We start from the raw sequence: 27,726 nt of genomic DNA on the forward strand, positions 1-27,726 counted from the left end.
AACTATAAAAACAAATTGCTCTATACAGCCTAAAGCACAATACAGTAACAAAAAATTTGGTCCAACTTATTTTGCGATAGCCTAATTGGTTCGCTTGTAATTGAAGCATAAACTCGAGTCTCCATAATGAAAAATCCGATCGTAATGTAAATTCTTTATTTGTCAACAGGCGCAGATCCATGAGTGACAAGGTGAGGGCGGGGTATGAGTGCAAATTTGGTAGTTTCACATCATTCGTAACACAGCGCAAAAAGTGTTGTAAAAGTATAACAGATTTAGAGTGAAAGCCACAATAATCAAAATGTACGTAAAGTTATCAGTATCATTCCTCACTTTGAAGTGTTTCTTTTCGTGGGAAAATTACATTTCCATTAATGTTTGGAAAGAGCCAGTCTCCTGTGCATATGATGTGTTTTTTCCTATACTAGTCTCTGTGTAAGGAAGGCGAAAAGATTTCACACAATTTCTAATTGTTCGATGTTATGTGATTGAAATTGCGCTCTCTGACCTCATAATGGAAATTTATCGACCGCCAGCGATAGTGAAATGGCCTGTTGGTAAAATAAGGTATAGGATTTTCCCCTTGCTTTTCTATTGTAGGAACGCACTTTCACACTCACTCTCGTTTGTTTTCTTCTGTAGTCTGTCCTAGCGAACAGACATGCTATGTAAGTTACAATTAAATTGTTGTTACTGGCTTAGAATAATTAAAATGTATGTCTATTTAGAGGTAGTTAATTTTTTGAATTGACCATCACATACTGCGGATGGTTACATGACTTGTGGTACTCCGTAATATTTTTTAGACTGGAACATTCGGAGTCGGGGGATCATTCTAGAGACGTAATAAACAAATGTGTATTGCGTTCAGTCGTTAATCTGTCTTTGCTCATAGCAATCAGCAGCCCTGAGATCATATGCCGATCAATTTTTTGTATCTTGGATTCATATCATCCAAGAGATGTCACGATTGATTCCGTTGTTGATCTCAGAGCAATGATGCGCTATCGGCCTTTACCCATCTCAGACACTGGCCCCGGATTTTATAATTAGACTTTGGCTGGAAAGGATGTCATGTCTGATGTCGCTTATTAATGTCATTTTACTGAGCTTTCGTCTCGCATCTTCGTTTGGTAACTCCATCTAGGGCATACGATCTACATTTTATTTTTTCCACCATCTTCAATGATGTACATTAAACGAATTCGCAATTCTGAATGTGGACAACTATCAACTGTGGAATGGAATGACGACAATCGAAAACTCTCCCTGATCCGGATATCCCGCTTATCCCGAGCGGTCACCTTACCATTTGGCTATCTGTGCAGGACTCACGGCCAGACCCAAACTTTCCTATATTGTCAGTTACGCGTCAACAACCTGTACTAGAACATCCATCATGTATATTTTCACACAGGCGTGACATTTTACTTGAAAGTCGCTTGCCCTGTGACGGCGGATAAATATGATATGGCAGTGACTCTATTATCCCGAATAAGAGGAAAAGTTCCTTTTGACATGCATGCATACATGGTTGCTCAAAGGAACTTTGCATCGTATTCTGAATAACATAGACACTGCAGTATGGTATCTTAAATGATGTCTTATCTTCTGGCAAAAAAATGGCCGAAACACTTCTGATTTAGTCAAGCTGATCGTCTTGTTCAGAAACTTTCTCAGTGCTCACGCGAAATTCTGTATAGAACGGCAGCGCGAGACAGGGGAGCAGTCGATAACTCGTCAACATCCAGTTCTGAGCAGTAACAAAGAATACAATATTGACATCATTGACACAACTAAATACACCGTATTTTACTTCAAGAAAATCGATCATGGCTAGCAGGTCGTTCTCTTTGCTAGCACTTTGATGGTCAATGGAAGAAAAAAGTTTATACTAGTTCGTGAAAAGTAGGACATACAAAGACAGAATGCAATCATGTACATTTAAACTAACTGCTTTGGCAAGAGTGGAGGCGAAAGAAGGAATTTGAGAGGAAGAGAAATGGTTCAAATGACTCTGAGCACTACGGGACTTAACTTCTAAGGTCATCAGTCCCCTAGAACTTAGAACTACTTAAACCTAATCTTTAAGTGGGGTTGACGGCAAGATATTTGACACACTATCCGTGCAGTATCTATTGATACATCTCGTGAGACATCTGATCAGCAAAATTTGGGACGCGTTCTTATTCCTGGGTTGTAGAAATCCCCATTTGTTTATTGTGTTGTGTAACATCGTACTAGAGATTTTGAATGTGTGAGCAGACTGGTGTTTGAAAGATTATGCGTAACAATTCGATTGCCTGACGAAATTATGTCGCTTTCGGAGGTAACTGAAAACTGCTATGAGCAGTACACATTAAGGATGCTGAGTTTTATCCGACTGGAACAACAGAAACTACATTCCACCTCCTAACGCTCTGACGTCGTTGTTTCTTACTGGAGGCTGAAGCTGTCAATTCCCACTAGTGCAGAAATACTCTCTCCCTAGGAGGTTCTATATATTTTGTCCGGGAAGTGATGAAAGCTATAGTCACTCTCGTAAGGCAAAAAAAAATCTGCTCGCCGTCTTGGGTAAGCAACAGTTACTGAAGGCGAAAAAATCATCTATGATTAACGGCATGGCGGACATATCGTTAATGGCACTGAATGTGATCCCAGAGCAGCGAGTCACACCAGATGATCCAGCGGTATTTCAAAAGAAGATACTTCGAAAGATGAATACGTAGTATTCGATTTTTCAATGTGGAATGCTGCATCTAAGTGATACTATTTTACAGAAGTTCTGATTTAATTTTTCTTTTCTTTGTAACGTTCGCAATTTGGAATATGTGCATCTTACTTTGCCATACAAGAATTAAATGTACAACGACCAATAAACTCCCAGACTTGTAGTTTCTTATTTTCCACTGGAATCAAAACTTTGTCGTCTACGTCTCTGTCATTTAGAGTACAGCTAGTATTCGTGTCTGATATTTTATGGCCTGGAGATTATGGAGCACGGTGGGGTAAGCGAATATCCGAAATCTGGTCTTGCCCACACCATACGACCCTCTAAGGACGTGCGCCGTATGTCATGACTGAATGTGCAAGTATTGATACTTCCAGTCAAGATAAGCAGTAGAAAATGAGTGTACCCATGCAGCAGTAATTGCTATTAGTCTTGTACTAAGATGAGCATGAATAGATTGTTGTTGTTGTGGCCTTCAGTCCTGAGACTGGTTTGATGAAGCTGTCCATCATACTGTATCCTGTGCAAGCTTCTTCATCTCCCAGTACCTACTGCAGCCTACATCCTTCAGAATCTGCTTAGTGTATTCATCTCTTGGTCTCCTTCTACGATTTTTACCCTCCACACCGTACTCCTATGCTAAATTTGTGATCCCCTCCAGTGCTACATTTGTGGTCTCTTGATGCCTCAGAACATGTCCTACCAACCGGTCCCTTCTTCTTGTCAAATTGTGCCAGAAACTCCTCTTCTCCCCAATTCTATACAATACCTCCTCATTAGTTATGTGATCTACCCATCCAATCTTCAGCATTCTTCTGTAGCACCACATTTCGAAAGCTTCTATTCTCTTCTTGTCTAAACTATTTATCGTCCACGTTTCACTTCCATACTTGGCTACACTCCATACAAATACTTTCAGAAACGACTTCCTGAGATTTAAATCTATACTCGATAACAAATTTTTCTTCTTCAGAAACGCTTTCCTTGCCATTGCCAGTCTACATTTTATATCCTCTCTACTTCGACCATCATCAGTTATTTTGCTCCCCAAATAGCAAAACTCCTTTACTACTTTAAGTGTCTCATTTCCTAATCTAATTCCCTCAGCATCACCCGACTTAATTCGACTACATTCCATTATCCTCGTTTTGCTTTTGTTGATGTCCATCTTATACCCTCCTTTCAAGACTGTTCATTCCGTTAAACTGCTCTTCCCAGTCCTTTGCTGTCTCTCACAGAATTACAGTGTCATCGGCGAACCTCAGAGTTTTTATTTCCTCTCCATGGATTTTAATACCTACTCCGAACTTTTCTTTTGTTTCCTTTACTGCTTGCTCAATATACAGATTGAATAACGTCGGGGATAGGCTACAACCCTGTCTCACTCCCTTCCCAACCACTGCTTCCCTTTCATACCCCTCGACTATTATAATTTCATCTGCTTTCTGTACAAATTGTAGAATGAATATGAATATATGAATTTGAATAAATTAATTACATTATTTTCATAAGTTGAGACATGGAAAAGGATTGATGTCTCCCGTTGTAGAGTGGCATACAGCATGTGAACATCTGTGGCTTCTCTGTCTGAGATATCACAGTGAAATTTTCACGTATCCACAGCAGGCAGGTTCCGTAATAATTGACAACAGCAGTGATTGCGCCTTAATGGCTTGCCGCTGCAGTGTGGCCTAATGGTTATGGTACAGCGGCAGGCGGTGGGCCCTACGACGCTCCGTCGGTAGCCCAGTGCAATGTTTGCATAACAGGCCGCCCAGCCTAGTGTAAAATATCAGCAGTTGCTGGCTGGATCGTGAACTAGACGGCCTCGCTCCCAACTGCCAATAGGAGGGGTGGCTGAGAAAGCGGCGTGTTGCGGTCGTGAGGCAGATAGCGACGCTCGTTACGGCACCGCGCTCCAAGTGCTCTGCACTTAGAGTTTATAGCCGTGTTTGGTAGCACGTAATTATGTCAACGACGTCGTTACGGTCGTAGAATTTCAACTTTCATGGAACTCACCATAAATACGTACCGGTAATTAGTTAAATGTATGTTTTGATTTCTGTAATCAGCTATATTGCATGAAAAGTGAAACGTGGATCGACCGACTAAAAACTGGAATTGTTTTACAATTTGGCAGTTATCTTAAAATGTGGGACACGCGACAGGTAAAAAAAAAGATAAACGCTGAAGAAGAAACTGCATGCATTTGCAGCGTGATGCTACAAGGGTACTGCGAAGAGCGAAATAAAAGATTTATATGAAAAAATATTTATCGAAGGAATTGACTGTTTGGTGGGACAAGTGCTAAGATATTAGGGAGCAATCCAGTGACAGACACTACGGGTAAGTTGTTATTTTGTATCATATAGAAATTCACTGGCAAAATTCAGAGACTGTGCGTTCCAGGAAAAGTCTACCAAAATATAAAACTTTCCATCCTCTCATACATATATATGTATATATTGTCTTGTAGCGTTCTCACTTTCTGCGCTTGGGGACCCGGGTTCTATTCCCGGCGAGGTCAGGGATTTTCCCTGCCTCGAGATGACTGGGTGTTGTGTCGTCTTCATCATCATATCATCCCCATTATCGGAGGAAGGCAATGGCAAACCACCTCCGCTAGGACCTTGTCTAGTCAGCGTTTTGGGTCTCCCGCATCGTCCCCTACGCTCCTCGGAGTATGGGACCTCATCATTATATATATATATATATATATATATATATATATATATATATATATATATATATATATATATAACCTCCCCCGCCCTTCCTGATTCGATCTACTGTCTACATTAAACAATGACCAGTCCAAGTAATTAATAATCATAGCCTTTTATGGAGATTTGAGAGGAGAGAAGGTTACAATAAACTTTATAGTTTACTTAGCTTGTTACCACCAGTTCTTCTTGTCTAGTGGTCTGATTCTTGAAGCTGAAAATGTCAGATCTGCTCCTCACGGTTGGTTTGAACTAAATAAATGTGAATATTGTGGTTGCAGTATTTTCTTACGTAAATATATTTCCTCATATGTGTAGTATATCATACAGTAGTTCGATTTTTCACATTAACAAAGCCGAAATTACATTGTTCGCACAAAATAATAAAAATTCGTCCGACTCCCACACTCTGCGCTAACTCCAAAGGGTTTACAATTTTTTCTTAGCAAATGAATTCATACTAGTTTTATTTACGTTATTAATTTCGATTATTATTTCATAAATGATTCCAGAAATAAACATTGTAATTAATATTAAAGATTTTAAGTGTACCAATAATTTGTAATTTCAAATCTTTCTAAAATTTAACCATAGATTCAGAACTAGCACTTATTGACTATGACATCGAAACTAAAATATTTTATAAAGCCGTTACTTTTCATAAATTTTGGCTTGAAATATAATATAATGTGTATAAAATTTTATATGTAAGCTTTCAGTAAAACAACTGAGATAATATTGACCTGTCCACAATTCGAAAAATCATACTGGTATCGACAACTACTGTTTAGGGAAAGTAATGCTAGAGGAGGACCACGGCGAGAAAATCAGAGTTCATACGAGCATTACCGAGAACCGTTGTTGCCACGAGTATAACAGGAACGTGGTTGGGGGGGGGGGGGGGGGGAGGACGACAGTAACACCAGCAGTACTGTACTCGGTGGCTTGCTTCACATACGCTACCTGATCAAAAGTATCCGGACACCCACGGAATTGACCACTAGATGTCACGAGAGGGCGGACCGGCAGTACACAGAGTATTGTGTTGTCAGCAGAGAAGCAGAAGAATGGTTCGGTCAGGAGGTCTAGTGACTTCGAACAGGGGCTAGTCGTTCGATGTCTCCCGAGTAACAAATCCTTCAAGGACAATGATTGTGCGTAGGGAACTCAAACGATCGAGAAGCTCCTTATCATCTAAACGTTTGTGTAGTCTGTGCTAAGCGACGCTTGAGAATGGATCGACGCAAGTCGACAGTGGATGACTGTAAGCTAGTGGTCTGGTGTGATGAATCATGCTGTACCCTGTTGCAATGTAGTGGGAGGGTTTGGGTTTGGCGAATACGTGGACAACTTTTCCTTTCATTGTGTAAAGAGCGAGCAGTGAGGTGCTGAGGAGCTGGTGTTACGAAGCGGAGGTGTTTTCCGTCGTTAGGTTGTGGCGCCCTTATTGCATTTAATAAAGCGCTAAATGCAGAAGGATACGAGCACATTTTACAGCAGTGCTTCCTACGTACAGGAAAGGAACAGTTAATAGACGATGATTGTATCAGTGAGTTAATGCATCCTGTCATAAAACAGAATCTGTGAGACGGTTGTTTGCGGACATTAACGTTACTCAATTCGACTTCCCTGTCCAGAATACAGACAGGAACCCAATTTGTAACGCCGACTTCGCCGCATATCCCAGTGTCTGTTTCACTAACTTTTCTGGTCTCAGCCCTTGACGAAAAATGAGCTGTCAGTCTTCGACAAATTTTCTGACACTCGTTGAAAGTGTCCCCAGCAGAGTTCAGTCTGTAAAGTGAGAAGGGCGGACACACCACAGGTTAATGTCTACGTCCGGATTCTTTTGATCGGTGTATGTATAGACAGGTATATCCACATTTAGTTAAAACATAAATATTATTTACTTTTTTGCTCACTTACTGCATGTTTTTTCTCAGGCTTCTATGGTTAGTGATATTCTATTGTTCTCTTCTCTGCATCCTATGCTACGTGCTGTCTCTGTTCCTCTATTCACACTTCATTGATACTTTGGAATTTCAAAATAAATTACAAACGTAGCTACACCAAAATATGCGTTCTCTAAAACATTACCCACTATGCAGATGTTTTGACAAGGAAAGGGATTACGAACATGTAAGACGATTTCTTGCCTGAACCCCTAGAATATACACTATGAAGTCACATACATGATACAAAATACTTCACTTACTTTACTAGCTTACGTGCTCGTTCATTCAGCAGCACATTTAAGTTAGTGTATTTTGAAAATTATATATCGTACTTCCAATGCGATAGGTTCTACATCTGCAATGAATTTTTTGAAAGAGTTCATAGTTCCTTCAGGTACCATTCTCTTCATTTCATGTTCGATTGTACAATTTCCGCATTAGGCCATTTTCAAGTATTTTATGCATGGCTTTTTAATAGTAAACTACGCCACGTATGTAGTTGCTCCTATGACTCCATGTTATGCTCACAAAATAAATCCGAGATGTTTCATGCACTTTCGAGCAGTGGGGACATAGGAACAACGACATACAAGGCGTAACTCACTACCAAAAACCATTCATAAAATACTTGGAAATAGGCTAAGGCCGAAATTGTAGAATTGTACATGAAATAAAGAGAATGACAGCTGAAGGCATCACGAAATCTTTTGAAAAATTATGCAACATTTTTCATGCTACATGAATACCATGAAACCAACTCATGAGCTGTAGGAAAAGTGACAGGACTTTTGTTTTACTTAAAAAACCTAATAAGAGTGAGTCCAGCATTTAAAATATTTTTATTCAAATAATTAGGAAAAAATGTTACAATCTCACTTTGAACATTTTACGTTTAAAAAATTAGTTCCTATTGCACAACATGTGGCCTTATACGATAGTCATTGTTCTAATAAATCAAAGGACAGACGAAGAACTTGCCACATAAGCCAAAACCAAAGAACGACGCAATCGAACCTGGTTTTCAGAGCACCCGAAGTGTGCTTTTGTTCTGCTACATACTAACTATGACGTTTACGACATAGATTGTACTTTTATTCATTTATTATTTCCAAAATGACACTTTACAGCTCCTAAAAATTAACCGAAACAAAGCTTTTGATTTCTTGGGAGTTTTTCGTAACAGCAACAGTTCCCAGGCCATGACCAAACAATTCGGCAAGACATCCTTCCTCTTTGAAACGCTATTGAGCTGCAGGAAGTAAAAAACAAGGACATTAGGAAGCTACTGAAAAAGTTACTGTCTTACTAAAGGTCTGCTCCAGACTGTGATGGCTGCTCACATGTTTCATCTGGTTAAGCGACTTTCCAAAAATTGCTGAGACACACACATATCCGAATCTTGGTTCGAATCCCAGACTTAATCTCTCAGGAAGCTTAGAGTCAAATATTATATGTGATGCATATGGGGCAATACAAACAAGATTAAGTAATAATTTCTTGTGAATGATCAAGCTATTTACAAGTACAACAGAACTGTCTCTAGTTTTGAGACATTTAGCCGTGATCTTAATTAAATCGTCACTTTTCAAAAAGAAGTACACATCGCCCTCGGTAAAGTGTATTCCCTTTATCTTGACCACACCAAAATACATATTGTTCCATAGAAAAATAAAAAAAATCATAAAAATATTCTTTATTTAATAGAATTATGTCTGATTCTGTATCGAAATGTATTTATTCAATCCACGAACGATTTCTAGATTTTGAAATCTCAACTTCAAGTGTATAAACAATTATTGCACTTGGTCATACGTAACAAACTGTCAGAGCAGTCAGTGTAAAGGCAAGTCACTGCTCCCTGGGTGAGTACTGTCCGCTGTCGAGCAGCCGCACGCCAGCAAAGACGTACGCCTGAAAATGGGACTTTACATACCGAAACCAGCCATGGATTGAATACATCTTTATTGTGCGAATGTCATTCTATTAATCATACCCTTCAGTTGCAGATGCTCTACACATAAAATTTTGAGGAATATTACTTAGCTACCAATGTGACAACAACCAGCAAGACTGCCTTTATTATAACTTTGTTCGTTAGGAAGAGGTGAAGAACTGTACGTCTTTTATTAAATAGATCCTATACTTTTATACTCTAATTCACTTCCTAAATATCTGTAATCAAAATAATTTTTAAAGCAATAATGCCAGAAACAAAACAGATATTTTGAAAAAATTTTCAGATGGCTCTAAGCACTATGGGACTTGACATCTGAGATCATCGGTCCGCTAGACTTAGAACTAATTAAATCTAACTGAAGGACATCACACACATCCATGCCCAAGGCAGGATTCGAACCTGCGACCGTAGCAGCAGCGCTGTTCCGGACTGAAGCGCCTGGAACCGCTCGTTCACAGCAGCCGGTGATATTTTCCAGGTACACAACACTGAAAGACCAGAATTTTATTAGCATTGATCAAAATCAGTATTTACTGCGATAGGCTAGGCTTTTCAACATTTCTTCTGTTGAAAAGGCCTGCAAGGGTTATACACCGAACCCTGAGGACCAGCAAGTTTCAGTGGCTGCACTGTTCTTGTAGAGTGAGACTTTTGGAAAAACCAGACAAGTGATAACTGTAACGCAGTGGGTCAGGGTGCGCAGATACACAGGTGCTGCCTAGCCATAGTTGCGATTTATCCACAGATAACAACTTTTTTACCTTAAGGCGACTCACTTTATAGCTTTCATATTGTCATATCAAATACCTCTTAGCCATCTAAATTTCCAAACTGTCTTTTCATTGCGCCATCAGTTTCGGCGATATATTACGCCATCTCACGCCCCCTCACTGTCATGTGGGAAGATTTCAATCTTGGTTCCGATCAGAATAGGGGCGGCATTCAAAGATTGGCATCTGTAGTTTTTTGTTACAGCGCTCACTTCAAACATCGTCTGCCGACTGTTAGATAAACACTGATTTGTCATTCTGTACTGTACAGCTGCCACGTATCTGTAAAGATGAACATGCACAGGTCTGTTGCTTTCAGGTTCTGTTCAAAAATGGTTCAAATGGCTCTGAGCACTATGGGACTTAACTTCTGAGGTCATCAGTCCCTTAGAACTTAGAACTGCTTAAACCTAACTAACCTAAGGACATCACACACATCCATTCCCGGGGCAGGATTCGAACCTGCGACCACAGCGGCCGCGCGGTTCCAGACTGTAGAGCCTAGAACCGCTCGGCCAACCAAGTCGGCTTCAGTTTCTGTGATAGTGACTAGAAGTTTTCAATATCCAGCATGGAGGAAACGTCCAATTAACCTCCCAATGATTGACCTCAGTCCATTTACTGTCTGTGTGAGTTTCATATCCAGTGTCAAAATTGCCAACACTGAAATGCTTTAAACATACCAGATATGCAATATGTATGTGCAACGCTATACCCATTCTCGTTGCGCTGTTGGAAGAGTGTGACACAGCGGGAAATTTTCTGGGAATTGCTGATGACCTTATCACGAAAATGTGGGTTAATCATGTTTCCAGCAGATGATACCACAGGTTACAGGGTAGGGTGTGGCATATGAGCTGAGAACAAAAGTCGATAACCCTTTTAGTACGTCTACAAGAAAATATTCGACGTCAGATGCAGAGAAAAAGAAAAGAATGGAAATTCGTGTACCTCAGAGCTTCATTCGCAAGCAAAATAGACGTGACAGTGAAAGAGCAGTCGGCACGAACACACATTTTCATTTAAATGCATGAAAAGCTGCGATTTTCTAAAGCACTATACCGGCATTCCTCGAGTGAGTCAGTGTGGGTGCCCTTTTTGCGCCGTAGCTCGAGTTCCGGCCATTGAGGCAGGCCGGCAATTTCAGCAGGCAGAGTGCGCCTCGTGGGCCGCGCTAGGGAAATGTAACATTCCGTGACAGCTTAATGGATTCTGATGGCGCCGCCTTCCGCCACCACAGCCACGCCGCAGTCGCCACCTGCTAGCCGACGCGACGGCAGCGCCGCCTCAAGCATATGCGGCGCCGGCGAGAAATATACGTCTGGCAGCCAGAAGGTACGATCACTTCGTGGCCACATTCGACAGCACACACGATTTGGTGACCACTAAAAGCCTTCACGAAGGAAACGCAAAATACAGATTAAAATATTTAATCCCCCCAAATAAACTTTCATTAGCAGCATTAAACAGTTAATGGCATTTACAGAGCAATTGGTATGGTAGAAGCGTTGCACAAGGCACCGTATCCCTCCGAACCCTTGAACGTCTTGAACTCTGCCTCGATTTACACATCCGTTTACCTTCCCACATTTCGATCTCGTACCATTTCATCAGTGTCTAACACTTCCCCGCCCACACCGAACGCCTCCACATATCTTGCACCATCCTTTGTGATCACCAATCCCATTATGCTGCCCTGCCAAATTTTCTACACGTACACCCGTTCATATCCTATTCTAAGGCATCTGCAACCGACTGCCTCTCCCGGACAATGAGTTCCGCCCTGATTTTTATCTGTCCTGTCAACAATAACTCTTTCCCGCGTATCCCACACTACACCAGTGCTCCCCTGGCCTTTCCCCTCTCCATCGCTCCCCAACCCAATCCTCTTGCTAACTGTGCTGTTCCCTGCACTCCAAACTCCTCCTCACATTTTATTTTCGCACTTTCTACCACAACACTTACCTTCATCTCCACCGTTTCCTACCTAGCGGACTTCTGTATTTTGTTCTAACCACAACCCTCAATGCTATAGAACACATACTCTCCTACCCAGTTCCTTTTCTCCCAGTGCAGGTCCTTCAGATTTTAAGTGAAAATGAACTGCTTTTTCGTAGAACATCTTTAAAATCTACGAGAATACACCGATCACCCAAAGCATTATTACCACCGACCTACTATCGATATAAACCCGTCCAAGCGACAGCACCGTCACCTAGCGAGGAATGATTGCTGGTCAGACACATGCATGGTGCATGTAGTATCAGTAAGAATGCAGCTCGTGTGTAGAACGAGGAAGGCGTGCGGTCTGCCTGAGTTTGACCAAGGGCAGATTTTGATGCATAGATGTCGGACATCGTAGGCTGGAAAGACATATAAAGCAGGACAGGCAGCGAACTGTGGCGTAACTAACGTCAGCCAGTAATGCTGGGCAGAGAATATGTGCGTCTGAACACAAAGAGCACCGAACGCTTCTATCGATGGGCCTCTACAGCCGACGATCCGTGCATTTGTCAATGTCAACACCACGACATCGGCATCTGTGACTCAAATGGGGTCGTGTCCAGCAGCACTGGACATTGGCGCAGTGTCAGAGCATCACATATTCTCATAAATCGTAATACCTTCATCATGACGATGGGATGAAGAGCTCCTTGACATCTGTACTGCGGGACAGATACAGGCTGGCGGCGGCTGCATTATGCTCTTGGGAACATTCATGTGGGCTCCATGGGCATAGTGGAGCTCGTACAAGGCACTGACGGTGTGTCTTCAGTAGTACATTCCTAGATCAAGAAGAAATGCAGATGATAAACAGGTATTCATTGGAAAAATATATTATACTAGAACTGACATGTGGTTACATTTTCAAACAGTTTGGGTGCATAGATCCTGAGAAATCAGCACCCAGAACAACCACCTCTGGCCGTAATAATGGCCTTCATACGCCTGGGCATTGAGTCAAACAGAGCTTGGATGGCGTGTACAGGTACAGCTGTCCATGCAGCTTCAACACGATACCACAGTTCGTCAAGAGTAGTGACTAGCGTATTGTGACGAGCCAGTTGCTCGGCCACCATTGACCAGACGTTTAAGTTGGTGAAAGATCTCGAGAATGTGCTGGCCAGGGCAGCAGCTGAACATTTTCTGTATCCAAAAAGGCCTGTACAAGACACGCAACATGCGGTCGTGCATTATCCTGGCGATGACTAATACACGCTTCCAATGTGCGTTCACCGCGATGTCACCAAACACGGATGCAACCATCACGATGCTGTAAACAGAACATGGATTCATCCGAAAAAATGACGTTTTGCCATTCGTGCACCTAGTTTGTCGTCGAGTACACTATCGTAGGCGTTCTTGTCTGTGATGCAGCGTCAAGGGTAACCGCAGCCATGGTCTCCGAGCTGATAGTCCATGCTGCTCCAAACGTTGTTGAACTGTTCGTGCAGATGGTTGTTGTCTAGGAAACGTCCCCATCTGTTGACTCAGGGATCGAGACGTGACAGCACGATCCGTCACAGCCATGCGGATAAGATGCCTGTCATCTCGACTGCTAGTGATACGAGGCCGTTGTGATCCAGCACAGCGTTCCGTATTACCATCCTGAACCCACCGATTCCATATTCTGCTAACAGTCCTTGGATCTCGACAAACGCGAGTAGCAATGTCGCCATACGATAAACCGCAATAGCGATAGGCTACAATCCGACCTTTATCAAAGTCGGAAACGTGATGGTACGCATTTCTCCTCCTTACTCGAGGCATCACAACAACGTTGCACCAGGTAACGCCGGTCAACTGCTGTTTGTGTATGAGAAATCGGTTGGAAATTTTCCTCATGTCAGCAAATTGTAGGTGTCGCCACCGGCGCCAACCTTGTGTGAATGCTTTGAAAACTAGTCATTTGCATATCACAGCATCTTCTTTCTGTTGGTTAAATTTCGCGTCTGTAGCACGTCACCTTCGTGATTAGCATTTTTAATGGCCAGTAGTGTAGATTGTTTTGTTCCTCAGGATTCAAGCTACCTGCATACCAAATTTCATCCAAATAGGTTCAGCGATTTTGTAACACAGATAAAGCAGATAAAATACTTTCTGCATCATCCAAAAATTTTCGCTGTTTAATATACATTGATAACTTTTTCTGTGTGTCTGATGCTGAATATGTAAGCTTCATTACTGAAGGTATAGTTGATTTGTTATGGATGTAATTGCGTATTTATTTCTATCTTATAATAGCTTGAAATTATAACGTAAATATTGTAAATTTATGGGTAATAGCCAAAGGATCTTTAGTTTAATGTATCTATAGCAATGAGGTGGCAGTAGCTGTGCCATTGTTTATCTTTGTGCATGGAGACTCTCGGTCGCGCTGCAAGCGGAGAGGAAGGCAGAGCAACTTGAGTGATGAAAGAGTGCGGAAGTGGGTATTAGGCGCTCCTGCAGACGCGGTGTGCAGCTATGACCGCGCGAGTGTGTGCGCACGTAATTCGTTAACCCTCGAGTATTGAGATCACTGTAGTAGTAGACGGAGGGAGGAAGCTGCAGTTCTAACTACTGCCTGTCACGTAATTATCCGTGGCTCCGGAGACGACTCGGGGTTCTCAAACAGCATCAGCAGCCGTCGATCAGCATTGTCGCCGGCTACATCATCATCGCCCGCGCAGCTACAACATCGTAAGCCTGTTAAGCGAAACAAAATGTGACCTTATAGAGACGTTATTCAGTGGTACTTCTTTCACAAAGTATGACTAACTTGAATAATAACCTGCAGTAGTTAGAACTTGTAGGCCCCTGTGTTGTCATTCTCCTATGACATTATTACCAAGGTGGGTCCCTTTTCTTTCCACACAGCCACCGAGCGTCCTAAAAATATGAATATTGATTACCTATTTACTGCCAGTTTGGTTCTTTGCTAATGACCAGTTTGAGTCTAACTTTTGTGCCTCAGCAACTGTTCATTTTTGTATTACATAACAGAGGCTTAACTAATTTCCATTTTTGAGAATGAACTTCATTCACTTAAAGTAGCGTAGAATTTCACAGGGAAAACTAAAGATAGAGCACAAATTAAGAGTGTGCAATTTTATTTAGTCTGTATTTAGTTTAGCGAGTAACGTTTACTGGATTCGTAGGTATTTTGCTTTTTTTTATGATATTACAAGCGAAATCAGTTGCTCATTTGCTTAAAGTAAATTCAGTTCGGGTTTTCAGTAATTAAAACTAAGTGCTCACATTTTTCCAAATTTTGTGTTACGTTACACGGATATTACTGAAAGTTATTTTTCCACAACAAAGTTTTAGTTGCACTTATTTAGCTTGTTACTTCAGTTAAGTTTACTTTCAAAGTATAGTATTTCAGAATAAGTAACTGCAAACTCATTGCTTTCAGATTCTTTTATTTTCTCGTGAACTACTGTGTTATGGAAAAGCTTAACAACCTTCAGTTGCCACGTCAGTGATTATTTGCTTAAATTTGCCATTACCTTTTTTAGTATACTGGAGAGTGATTAACTAGGGGGCTGGCGACCGTTTAATTATCCTCTTTCTACCTATTCAGTGTTTTATTGTATTATCAGTACTTTTTCTATTAAATATTACGTGATGCTCTTTTCCCCTCTTCGTGATGCGTTAGCGATTGCACTATTTTACGCCCATTTCAAAATTATCATCAGGGTTTAGATTAGGTTAGAACACAGTATTCCTTCATCTGGGTCTGTTGTACACTTTACTCCTACTAATTGGTATTATTTTCATTCGTTAACGATAGCCTTACTCACTGTAAAATTTTATTAGGCATATGCGATCACGGTCAGTTACACCGCAATCAAGTAGGCCGATTAGGAAGGAGGAGGCTAGAAGTTAGTTGTGAAAACGTAAAACAGAGTCACATTCGCATTTATAAATTAGTACGTATAAAAATTTCAATTATGATACTTCTTTTTTGTCATCCAATTTTGATGAAGTAAAGTCATTACGGTACCCTGAGCTACGCTCAAATTACTTGTGATAATATTGTGAGAGAGCTAATAGCTAAACAAACAGATACGACAATTTCAAATAAAAATTTAAATAGGGATTTATTTTTTCCGTGATCCGATTTTTATGAAATAAAGTCTAGACGGTGCCCCAGGTTATGCTCAAGTTACCTACGAAAACCCCTTGAAAAGTCGTACAGTAGTTTTGGAGAAGCGTGTTCAGTCATACAGACACGACAGTTTTACAGATATCTTATTAGTGTAGGCATACACTAACTGACGTGACGAAAGTCATGCTATACCGACATGGACACATACAGATGGCGGCAGTATCGCGTACACAAAGTATACAGGGGCAGTGGAATGGCGGAGCTGTCATTTGTACTCGGTGATTCATGTGAAAAGGTGTCCGACTTGATTATGGCCGCACGACGGAAATTAACAGAGTTTGAACACGGAATGGTAATGGGAACTACACATATAGGACATTCCTTTCGGAAATTGTAATGGAATTCAATATTCTGAGATCCAGGGGGTCAAGACTTTGCCGACAACACCACATTTCAGGGGTGCAGCTGTGTTTGTGGAGAGTCCTCATTACTAACAGACAAGTAAAACTGCCTGAAACAGTCGCAGAAGTTCATGTAGCACGTTCGACGAACTTATCCGTTAGGACACTGTGGCGAAATTTGGCGTTAATGGGGTATGGCAGCAGACGACCAACGCGAATACCTTTGCTAACAGCACATCGTCACCTGCGAACGGTCCCTCTTGGCTTGTGACCTTATAGGCGGGACCCTAGGCGACTGACTGGAAACCGTGGCTTGGTCAGATGAGTCCCAGTTTCAGTTGTAAGGAGCTGATGGTAGGGTTTGAGTGTGGCGCAGACCCGACGAAGCCATGAATCCAAAATGGTTCAAATGGCTCTGAGCACTATGGGACTGAACATCTGAGGCAGAATTCGAACCTGCGACCGTAGCGGTAGCGCGGTATCAAACCGTGGGGTCTAGGCCACTCCGGCCGGCCAAAATGATTGCAATTTCAAAAAAATTGCAAGATGCATTCAAGAGAGTTTCATAAACAGAGCAAGTCAATAACGTGTTGGTAAACTTCTGGCCCTTACGCAAGCAGTTACTCTGCTTGCCATTCATTGGCAGAGGTGTTGGATGTCCTCCTGAGGGGTATAGTGCAAAATTTTGTCCAGTTGGCGTGTTAGATCGTCAAAATCCCGAGATCGTTGGAGGCACCTACCCACTATGCTCCAAACGTTCACAACTGGAAAGAGATACGGTGACCTTCCTGGCCAAGCTAAGGTTTGATGAAAACGAAGCAAGCAGTAGAAACTCTCGCCTTGTAAGGGCGGGTACGTTCTTGGTAAAATGTAAGCTCAGGACGGCTTGTCATGAAAGTCAACAAAACGAGGCATAGATTATCGTCGCTGTGCTATAAGGGTGGCGCGTATAACAACCAAAGCTGCCCTGCTACGAATCCACCGCTCAGCGGAGAGTCTCCAGTCATGACTTCGGTGATCATCGGGGTTCACTTCTAAGCAGTACTCACCAATGAAAACAATGTTACACCAGGACGAATGTGGCCGACTCCACTGCAAACGGGCTTATCGATGAGCAGAGGTCAATCGTCCTTGGCAACGGGGCCCCATGAGCTCAGCCCTGTGTGTGTCAACTCCTGTGAATGGTCCGTTTGGTCACTGAAGCACCAGTTGTACGTCGGATCGATGAACCCGGAGCTCTGAGTGCCTGTCTGACGATTGCTTGCTCCTCGCGTTCTGTCATCTTTCTAGGTGGACCACTTTGTTCTTGACGCTATGCTTGGCCGTGATTGACCCATTCCTGCCACCAGTCTCGAATAAAGGCATCGCGCCTTTTCAAATGTCGAGCGATTCACTGGTTACCCCAACCGCCTTCTTTGAACCCCATTACACGTTATCTGTCAAATTCTGATATTTGCGTACATTGTTGACGCGCTCGTCTGTGCAGCGTAGCTGCTGTCCAACTGCATACACCGAATGAATTTTGCAAAGACTTTATGCCCTGGTATCGACATGTTCCCTGTTCACTATTCTTGCCAGGTGCGCTTTAAAATTGAGCTGCAGCGTCACAAATTCATCCATAGGCCGCCCAAGTTCACCGTTTTGCATTTTCTACCGACACCTGGATGAATACAGATTTGTCAGCAAATTGCATAACTCCTTCGTGGTATATCTTTTTTTGTCTTAAGAGTGTGTTTTTTGGATGTTACCACTTCAATGACTGTTCTGTAAACGTGTTATCAGACAATAATAGCTACTTGTACCTGTCTGTGCCTGCCGGGGTGGCAGTCTCGAACCGCGCGACCGCTACGGTCGCAGGTTCGAATCCTGCCTCGGGCATGGATGTGTGTGATGTCCTTAGGTTAGTTCGGTTTAAGTAGTTCTAAGCTCTAGGGGACTGATGACCTCAGATGTTAAACCCTATAGTGCTCAGAGCCTTTTGAACCATTTTTCTGTACCTGGCTGTGCGCTATGTGTTACATTTGGGTATGTTGAAAATCAGCTGCCAATCCCTGCAACAAGCCTTGTTTCTCTGCAAATTTCCACGCATTTTGGTACATTTTTCCAGCGTTGTGACTTCCCTGAATACAACAGCATCACCTGCGGAAATTCTCATGGCGTTCCCGACGTTGTCTGCTAGGTCAGTTATAGACAGTCATTCAAAAAAAAAAAAAAAAAAAGAACGGATTTCAGTTGTTTATTACAGACTAACTATGAAAGAAAAAAAAAAACACTTTGCGCAGGTCACTGGATAGGGGAGTGTTTAAAGTTTTATGTTCCCACATACACTATACCATACAATCAACACGAGCACCATATGTTGCTCTAAAAACACCGAAACTCTTGTCGATTTCATTCCACACACGAATCAGCAGGTACCTCTTTATTGAAATGACAGCTTCAACCATTCAGATTTCTGAGCTCTTGAAAAGTAGCTGCCATCGGCGGGACAAAGACTGCTTTTTATGTACGACCACAAAAAAAAAACGCAAGGTGTGAGATCTGGTGACTGGGAGACCAAAAACAACGAACAAGATCTTGTTGTCCACCTCTTGTAGTATAACGGTGTGTGGTGGTTTTGTTAAGATATCGCCGCACCTCCAGGTAAAAGAGGGGCATGAAGCCGTCATCCATACAAATCACAGCTTTGGAATCTTCATGAAGTTAAGGAAACAACCAGTTTTGCAGCTTGTCCAGGTATGACATTCCTGTCACAGTTTCCTCCGCAACAAAGAAAGACCCATTAACCTTTTTGAACAGAAACGGCACAAAACAAATTCGGTTCCGTGATTATTTAATGTTCGGCGATGATGCCAGATTTTTGCTACTCTCAAATTCTTACATTATGGTGGCTTCGTCCGAATAGATGGGTCATTAGGAAAAAAATATCCTCAACTATATCCCGGAGAGCTGAAATGCCAAATTCGTATTTTCTGTTATGATCACTGGGACACAGTTGCTGAGGCAGCTGCATCTTGTAAGGCTTCATATACAGGCGTTGATTCAGAACACCCCACACCTTCCTTTGAGGAAGTTCCTGGCCTGCCCTTCTAGTGGACTTCCGAGGTTCCGCGTGAACGCATCTCGGTTACGCTCGACATTTTATCAGACGCGTTCGGCGGACCAGTGCTCTTCCGTGTCCATAGACAACCAACTTTCAAGAATTTTCTAAGTCAGTCATAAATCTGCTTGTGCGGCTTCATGTTGAATCGACGGCGGGTTGGACGATTCAGTTGACCAGTGGACTGACCTCGCCCAAATTCCAACAAAACAAAATTGTTTCTCTGGTGGCGTAGTTACTATGTTGCTACAAACAAAGAAAGCTCAACTACATCAAAACTTTCATGATCCGGTTATCCAATAACATGCTCAGTGTGGTTCTATCTTTTATAGTTTGTTTGCAGTAAACAACTGAAGTCTCTTCTTTCTTTTTGAATCACCCAGTGCAGCGTGAAGAATAATGGTCGTAGAACACTCTATTGGCACACAACCGATTTTTACGCTTGAAATTTTCGTTCCGTCGAGAATGACATGACGTGTTCTGTTTCCTAGACATTCTTCAATCGCCGGCCGCTGTGGCCGGGCTGTTCTAGGCACTTCAGTCCGGAACCACGCAGCTGTTGCGAACGCAAGTTCGAATCCTGCCTCGGGTATGGATGTGTGTGATGTCCTTAGGTTAAGTAGTTCTAAGACTAGGGGACTGATGACCTCAGATGTTAAGTCCCATAATGCTTAGAGTCATCTGAACCACATTCTTCAATCCGATCACACAGCCGGTCTGATACTCCGCACTCTCTTATTTTGTGCATTAAGTGATGTTGAACTGTATTTCATTACTTCTGGAAGCCAAGAAACACGGCATCAACTTGGCCGCAAGCATCTACTTCTTTCTGGACTTGCGGACGAAACTAGGCAAAGGTCTAATGCTGGTGACGCAGAAGAAGGAGAAGAAGATGCATAAACACCGATAAGTTACGTTCAACAGAAATATGACAAAATTCAAATGTGTGTGAAATCTTATGGGACTTAACTGCTAAGGTCATCAGTCGCTAAGCTTACACACTACTTAACATAAACTATCCTAAGGACAAATACACACACCCATGCCCGAGGGATGACTCGAAACTCCGCCGAGACCAGCCGCACGAAATATGACAAATCACATACGTAACATCTTGTTAAAAGGAAACAGACGAAGAAGGCAACGATAGGCTTCAATTTAAAAAATTCCCTTTGTGTGTCATTCACTATTAAAATAACTACAGATTTCTTGAAGGTAATAAAAGAAATTAAAAGTGAAGCGTTTCTACCAGTTTGCCTCTTAGATTTCAAAGAAATGTTGTGTAATAAGCAGAGCAGTAAGTGCAGACGTAACGTGTTTCTCTCGTTTTCCGATTAGCTCTAAACAGTTTAAAATTGGAAATGTTTTGCTGTAGATGATTAGAGGCAGTCTGATACAATTCGCATCTGCTGTGTGGCAACACAAAGCATAGTCTCTCTCTCGCTCTGTCTTTGTCTCTCTCCTGAAACAACTTCTGCACATTTTCTACTTCGGGCAGCGTCTGCCGGGGATCAGCACAATCCTCTGAAATATCGTACCGGGAACTTTGTGGGCTAAGCTGCCGGCCGAGAAAAGCTGACGGGACGTGACTAGAATCGCAGCTGCAACTTTTTGGACTGTAAAGCGTTCTCCGGCGACTCTGGTTATTCTTACAGGCGTTGTTTAGCCTGCACGGCGACACAAATACTGCCGTGAACGGCAGAATTGAGCTCTGAGACAGCGCACGGTAAGTTTCTCTTCCTTTCTTAGTCAGCATTCGGAATTGTTCGATGTGGCTCTCTCTTTATCTTTGTTCCACGCCGAACGCTTTGTCTCCACACACCTGCTACAAATTACGTGTTCGACATTTACTCCTAAGTTTACTTCCTCCGATGTTTCTAGACGAATTCGGTTTAGCAACTTCGCTGTTACAGAGACTAATAAATATTCATCCGACAACTGCTTCCAATACTTAATCGCATTCCGGTCTTCAATCGCAAGTATCTTTAATGTAACCTCCAAGCACTACATACACGCCTTCCGGGAGAAAGACGCACTAATAATGTTAGCGTAGATATCTAATTAATTCCGCAACATGAAGCGAATTTACTAACCACATGTTTGGGATTTCGAGAGCCATTTTGTGATCGTAATGTGTAGGGAAGCTAACAGTAAGTCTTGTGGTCTGTTGTTGTTGGGTACGATGTAGAAATTAAACGAGGTTCTGTATAAACAACTGACAACGTAGGAAGTACTAAATATGCGGATTCGTAAGTTCCATAAACGCTTTAATGTTGGAAAAAGTAATTTCACCGAAAGTATGTGAACTAAAAACGTAGATGTTATGATGCCCTTTGAAAAACATATCTGTACCTTTACATGTTCACACTTTTGTTAGGGGGATTTCGGCTTCTTTCAGACAAAAGAGCTCTTTCGTTAAGTGTTTATGGCGCAGTACTATATCTAATCTGGAAGTAAAAAAGGACTGCGTTATCAAAACTGACCTGTCTATTGTATGGACACCTCAAAGGCCAGAAATCCCTCTAACACTTTGTTTTTAGAAATAGTGTAAAGTTTTCGATTAAAATTGTAAAACTGGGTTATCTATTCTACTTGCGATAAATTGTTGTGCAATAATAATCTACAGTTAACGAAAGATATTTTGTTATTTGGTGGCTAAGTGTTGGAGTAATAGACAACAAATCCATAGGCTTTTTATATGTCACTTATCACGTCTTTCACATCTGACAGTGTAGTTGATGTAAAAAATGCTGAGTTGACCGTCGTCCGGAATCCACATTAAACCATAGGTGTCCCTACAACTGTCTGTGTAGGTCAGTTCAAAGGTCGGAGGAAGAATACAGTGTGCAACTACTCCTAGTAAAGCGCTGTTTAAAACAGTCTTCGGATTGATTACTGATTTATCTTATTTATGTGTAATGTTTAACATTCGTCTGATCATATAACCATCATCTCGAATCCCGTAGCCAAGAATATACTCGTACTTACGTGTACTTCAGTTCAACAGATTTTTGTTCATATTGGTTTTTTTCAGGAACAGTCCTCTTCAGTGGTGCTGTAGACTACACAATAAACGCACCACTGTTTACTGACCGAATAAGGTGATTTGGTTCCTAAGATAAATTTGACGGTTACCAACTTGCATTCCTTACCAACAACGCACAGACCTTTCCACCCGCTCTGTGCGCACTTAAATATTGTTGCTGTTTTCAGAAGGAATACTGGTTTGATGCATCTCTCCACACTAATCTATCCGTGCAAAGGTCTACTGCAATGCACATCCACTTGCGTCCGACAAACCTATCAAGTTAGTCGAGCTGTGCCATCAATACATTTTCTCCTCAGTTCGAGTCAATACCTCTACATCAAGTATACAAAATTATTGAAGATGTGAGTAATAAAGTTCCATTTACATTGATTATAACCGTAGTTCACAATATCAAATACCAGAATCGAGGTTAACTGGTATCCTTGCATTGCGGAAGGGTGGCAATCCAAATCCTACCGCTAGTGCTACACAACACAAGAATTCGGCACTAGTTTCAGTTATCTATTATCATGAGCCAACTTCGAAACAGCAGAAAATACAAACGAAACGAGAACGTAGCTCGACGAACAGTGTTTCATATAACACACGAAGAAAAAGAAAACATTTGTTCTTTTCACAGTCCCAGTTTTTTCTTACTGTACCTGTGGACTTGTTCTTTCAATGTACGCAAAGTTTTGGTTTCTGCTGGAAATACATTTAAGTCAAGAAAATGATACACAGTGAAGGAATTAACTTATTAGGGCAGAAATCAGTACATGTGATGTACATATACACACAAATAAATGATTGCAGTTTCAGATAAATTAGGTGAATTATTCAAGGGTAAGAGCTTCATCAGATGAGCAAGTTAATATTGCGTTGGTACACTTCTGGCCGCTATGCAAGCAGTTATTCGGCTTGACATTAATTGACAGAGTTGTTCTATATCCTCCTGAGGGATACCGTGTTAAATTGTCCAAATGGCGCGCTGGATTCTTCAAACTCCCGAGCCGGTTGGAGGGCCCTGCCTATAATGCTCCAAACTATCTCAATTGGGGAAACATCTGGCGACCTTACTGCCAAGGTAGGGTTTGACATGCACAAGCAGAAGCAGTAGAAACTATCACCGTGTGCGGGTGGCCATTATCTTGCTGAAATGTAAGCTCAGGGTGGCTTGCCATGAATATGCTTAGAACACCGTCGACGCGCCGCTGTCTGTAAGGGTGCCGCAGACGACAACCAGCAAGTTCTTTTTAGCTGACGCCACTTTGGCGACTTGCGAGTCAATGATGATGAAATGATAATGAAAGACACAAAACACCCAGTCATCTTGAGGCAGAGGAAATCTCTGACCCCGCCGGAAATCGAACCCGGGACCCCGTAGGCGGAAAGCGAGAACGCTACCGCAAGACCACGAGCTGCGGACTTCTTCTATGAAAAGAAATGGCACTCCAGACCATCACTCCTGGTTGTTGGGCTGTAGGATGGGTGACGACCAGATTGGTATCCCACCGCTTTCTGGGGGTCTCCGGACACCTCGTTGGCATGAGTCTCTCTTCGAACTGAACCCCGAAGACCAGCAAAGGCTTGTCTGGAGACGCGCCGGACAGCAGTGGGATACCAAATGGACTACTGCCCACTATACCGCCCGACAACCAGGAGAGATGGCCCGGAATGCCATTTCTTTTCATAGCAGGACTCCTCTGGTTGTTATCTCCGGCGTTCTTATAGCACAGCTGTATGTCGACTGTCTTCTACGCTCCGTTAATTGGTCCTTCATGGCAAGCCATCCTGGGCTTACATTTTAGCAAGATAATAATCGCCGCACACGGCAACAGCTTCTTATGCATCTCTTTCTGCTTGTCTGACATTACCTTTGCGTCAAGGTCGCCAGATTTCTGCTCAATTGAGATTTACGCACCCTTCACTCTCTCGGGAATTTGACGCACCCACATTCCAGTTGGATAGAATTTGGAACGATGTCCCTCAGGAAAATTCAGAACATCTCTGTCAATCAGTGCCGAGCCAAATAACTGCTTACACAAGGGCCAAAAGTTGACCAACGCAATACTGACTTGCTAAGTTTTTCATGCTCTTTCTCTTTAATAATTCATCTAATTTTTCTGAAATTGTAACCATTTGTTTGTCTATACAACTACTGATTTCCGTCACATTCAGATAATTCCTTCATGGTGCGTCATCAACTTTTTATTTTAATGTATTTTTTAATTTTCTTAAGCGTGTAAAAGTAAATATACTTCGTTGTGAGTAATCCGTATGATATATTTCCTTTCGCCGCTCCAGTATCTCTGGGCGTTGCAGTTTTGACAAACGGCGTTGTACAAACGACTCTGGAAAGCGCGGTCTTCCTGCCGGGCACTGATGAAAACAAATAGCGCGCGATGGCCGCACGGAGGACTACGGCGAAGGTAATGGCGGTGCGTTTAGCTCGCCGCGTTGCGCTGTTCGTCAAGAAGAAACTGCGCGGGCCGCACGCCCTGCCGCGATGCTAATAAAGACAGATTCCCCGCAGTTCTCAAGTGGGCGCGCTTTCGTCTCGCTGATGAAGCCTGCGCCATATTCCACGCCAAAGGACGGCACTCCTCGCTTTATTGCGGCACAAAGGAAGACCGTGTAACAGCGCCCGCGTGTGCCAATGTTGCGATTCCTAATTAAGAGTTTCCCTTCTGTTTCGTTCCAGATGAAAAACTCGTTTATTTTTCTCTTTGAAGCGGGATGGAGGAGAGGAGCGAGGAGGAATCCATACGAGCGGCGGTGCCGTGCTGCACTCGCCTATCCTTCCAGCGGCTCACTTGATTACCCGCGGACACAGCCAGCCACGCAGACGGCACAAATCAAAGTTAACGTGAGCTATCCACTTCAGTTTCTGTGGCGGCCAACATTTACTTATGACGTATTTTTTCTTACATATTTACTGTTAGGGTGGTGCGCGGATAGGCTTTTCCAAGCCTCCTTGTTGAAGCTAACGCATTCATCTACATCTACATGACTGCTGTGCAATTCACATTTAAGTGCTTGGCATTGATTTGGCTCGGAGGAGGCCCGTTCTGCAATGACCATTGTGTAGCACTTGTTCGATCTCTGGAGTAGTGCATGATTATACCGGTAGTTCAAGAAATTTGCATAGAGAATACGTCCTAATCTTCATGGCTCATAATAAGGTGTCGATGTACGGGGGGCGTTCAATAAGTAATGCAACACTTTTTTTTTCGTGAAAGCAGGTTAGTTTTATTCAGGTTTCCAATACAACATATTATTCATCTCTCTTCTGACTACAAAATCCTATATTTCAACATAATCTCTGTTCAATCCGACAGCCTTATGCCTTCTTACGTGCCCTCCTTTATGCCCGCCTGGTACCGCTCTACTGATCGACGTCGGAACCAACGTCTTGCTACGTCAATAATCTCCGTACTGCTTCTGCGGAGTGCATCTTTCATTGGGCCAAACAGATGGAAACCGGAAGGTGTGAATTCCGTGCTGTAGGGTGGATGAGAAAGAACCGTCCAGTGAAGTTTTGTGAGCTCCTATCGACTGCGCAGAATTGTGTGACGTCCAGATGGGCAGTGAGGTATTTGATTTTGATCTGTCTATCACCTAGATTTAGAGTCCACACTTCACAACATGACAGGAGTCATAGTTGCATGTGGCCGGTCGGTACGTGGGAGATCGAATATGTCTGCACGATCTTGTTACGATGTTGACGGACACCTCGCCCAACAACTTACGTCATTTTGTTGGCCGCCAGGTCTCTGTAGACACTCTGCAAGTGCATGTGGGTTTATGAGGTGCTCTGATTTCCCGCCAAATTAACCACAATGACAGCTCTCTGCTCGGACGCACTGTAAGTAGGCTGTTTAGGTTTTCTTATTGGTAACGCCGCTTAGCGCTCGGTATGAAAAAATCACTGGCTGTGCTGTGCGCAGTCTGTGTTTAGTTTGCATTGTTGTCTGCCATTGTAGTGTTGAGCAGCGGCAGCTGGATGCTACAGCGCGTAGCGTTGCGCAGTTCGAGGTGAGCCGCCAGCAGTGGTGGACGTGGGGAGAGAGATGGCGGAGTTTTGAAATTTGTAAGAATTGGTGTCATGAATGCTATATATATTATGACTAGTGAGCTAGCAGTAGTGGCGCTCGCTGTATTGCAGTAGCTTGAGTAACGAAGATTTTTGTGAGGTAAGTGATTTGTGAAACGTATAGGTTAATGCTAGTCAGGGCCATTCTTTCGTAGGGATTTTTGGAAGTCAGATTGCGTTGCGCAAAAAATATTGTTTGTCAGTTTAAGCACAGTCTTGTATAATTTTTCTAAGGGGACGTTTCAGCACCTACGTTACGGACGCCATTTTGAAGGCTACGACGTGTAGAGCTGCCACATATCGGATTTTTCTAATTGTTTGAGTAGTAAAAAACGTCTCGCATTACTTATTGAACGTCCCCAATACCTGCTACAGGTAGTACGGTCTTCAAAAGCAGAGCACGGACTGTCATACAGTAAAGAGCAATCCGAGGTGACAGTTAAAATTACTGGTTACTTAACTAGTTGATCGGCACAGCATTGAATTTATTACGTCAAAATAATAAGACTTCACCTACGGTGGTCTATCATAACAGACTGGCCGAGGCACCATCTAAGATTACCATAGAATTACATCACTGATGACTCACAGTTGGATTTATTACGTCAGAACACCTCATGATTAGGTTTATGCTATTCGATCACAAAAGGCTGCGAGAGATGCCTGGAAAAATTACTGCTAAATGAACTTGTTGATCGACTCAGAACGGGGCCAACTACATCACATTTAGTCACCTGTCACTATCCGAGACGCCAGTTATAATCACTATAAAGAGTGTCCCATTTATCTTGAACCTCACTGTCCACAAATAACATCTAGTCTAGATGCAAATTAAAAATGTATACAGCAAAGGTTGTTCAGCTACCATAAGGAC

The 27,726-nt window shown here is 42.5% G+C and overlaps 1 protein-coding gene across 1 annotated transcript in view; it reads left to right on the forward strand.

Annotated features, from left to right (window-relative positions):
* LOC126334783 (agrin-like) overlaps positions 1 to 27,726 on the forward strand; it is a 1,978,886-nt gene that overhangs the window by 1,385,613 nt on the left and 565,547 nt on the right. The window lies entirely within an intron of this gene.

The sequence above is a fragment of the Schistocerca gregaria genome, chromosome 2 (assembly GCF_023897955.1).
Source record: "Schistocerca gregaria isolate iqSchGreg1 chromosome 2, iqSchGreg1.2, whole genome shotgun sequence".
NCBI lineage: Eukaryota > Metazoa > Arthropoda > Insecta > Orthoptera > Acrididae > Schistocerca > Schistocerca gregaria.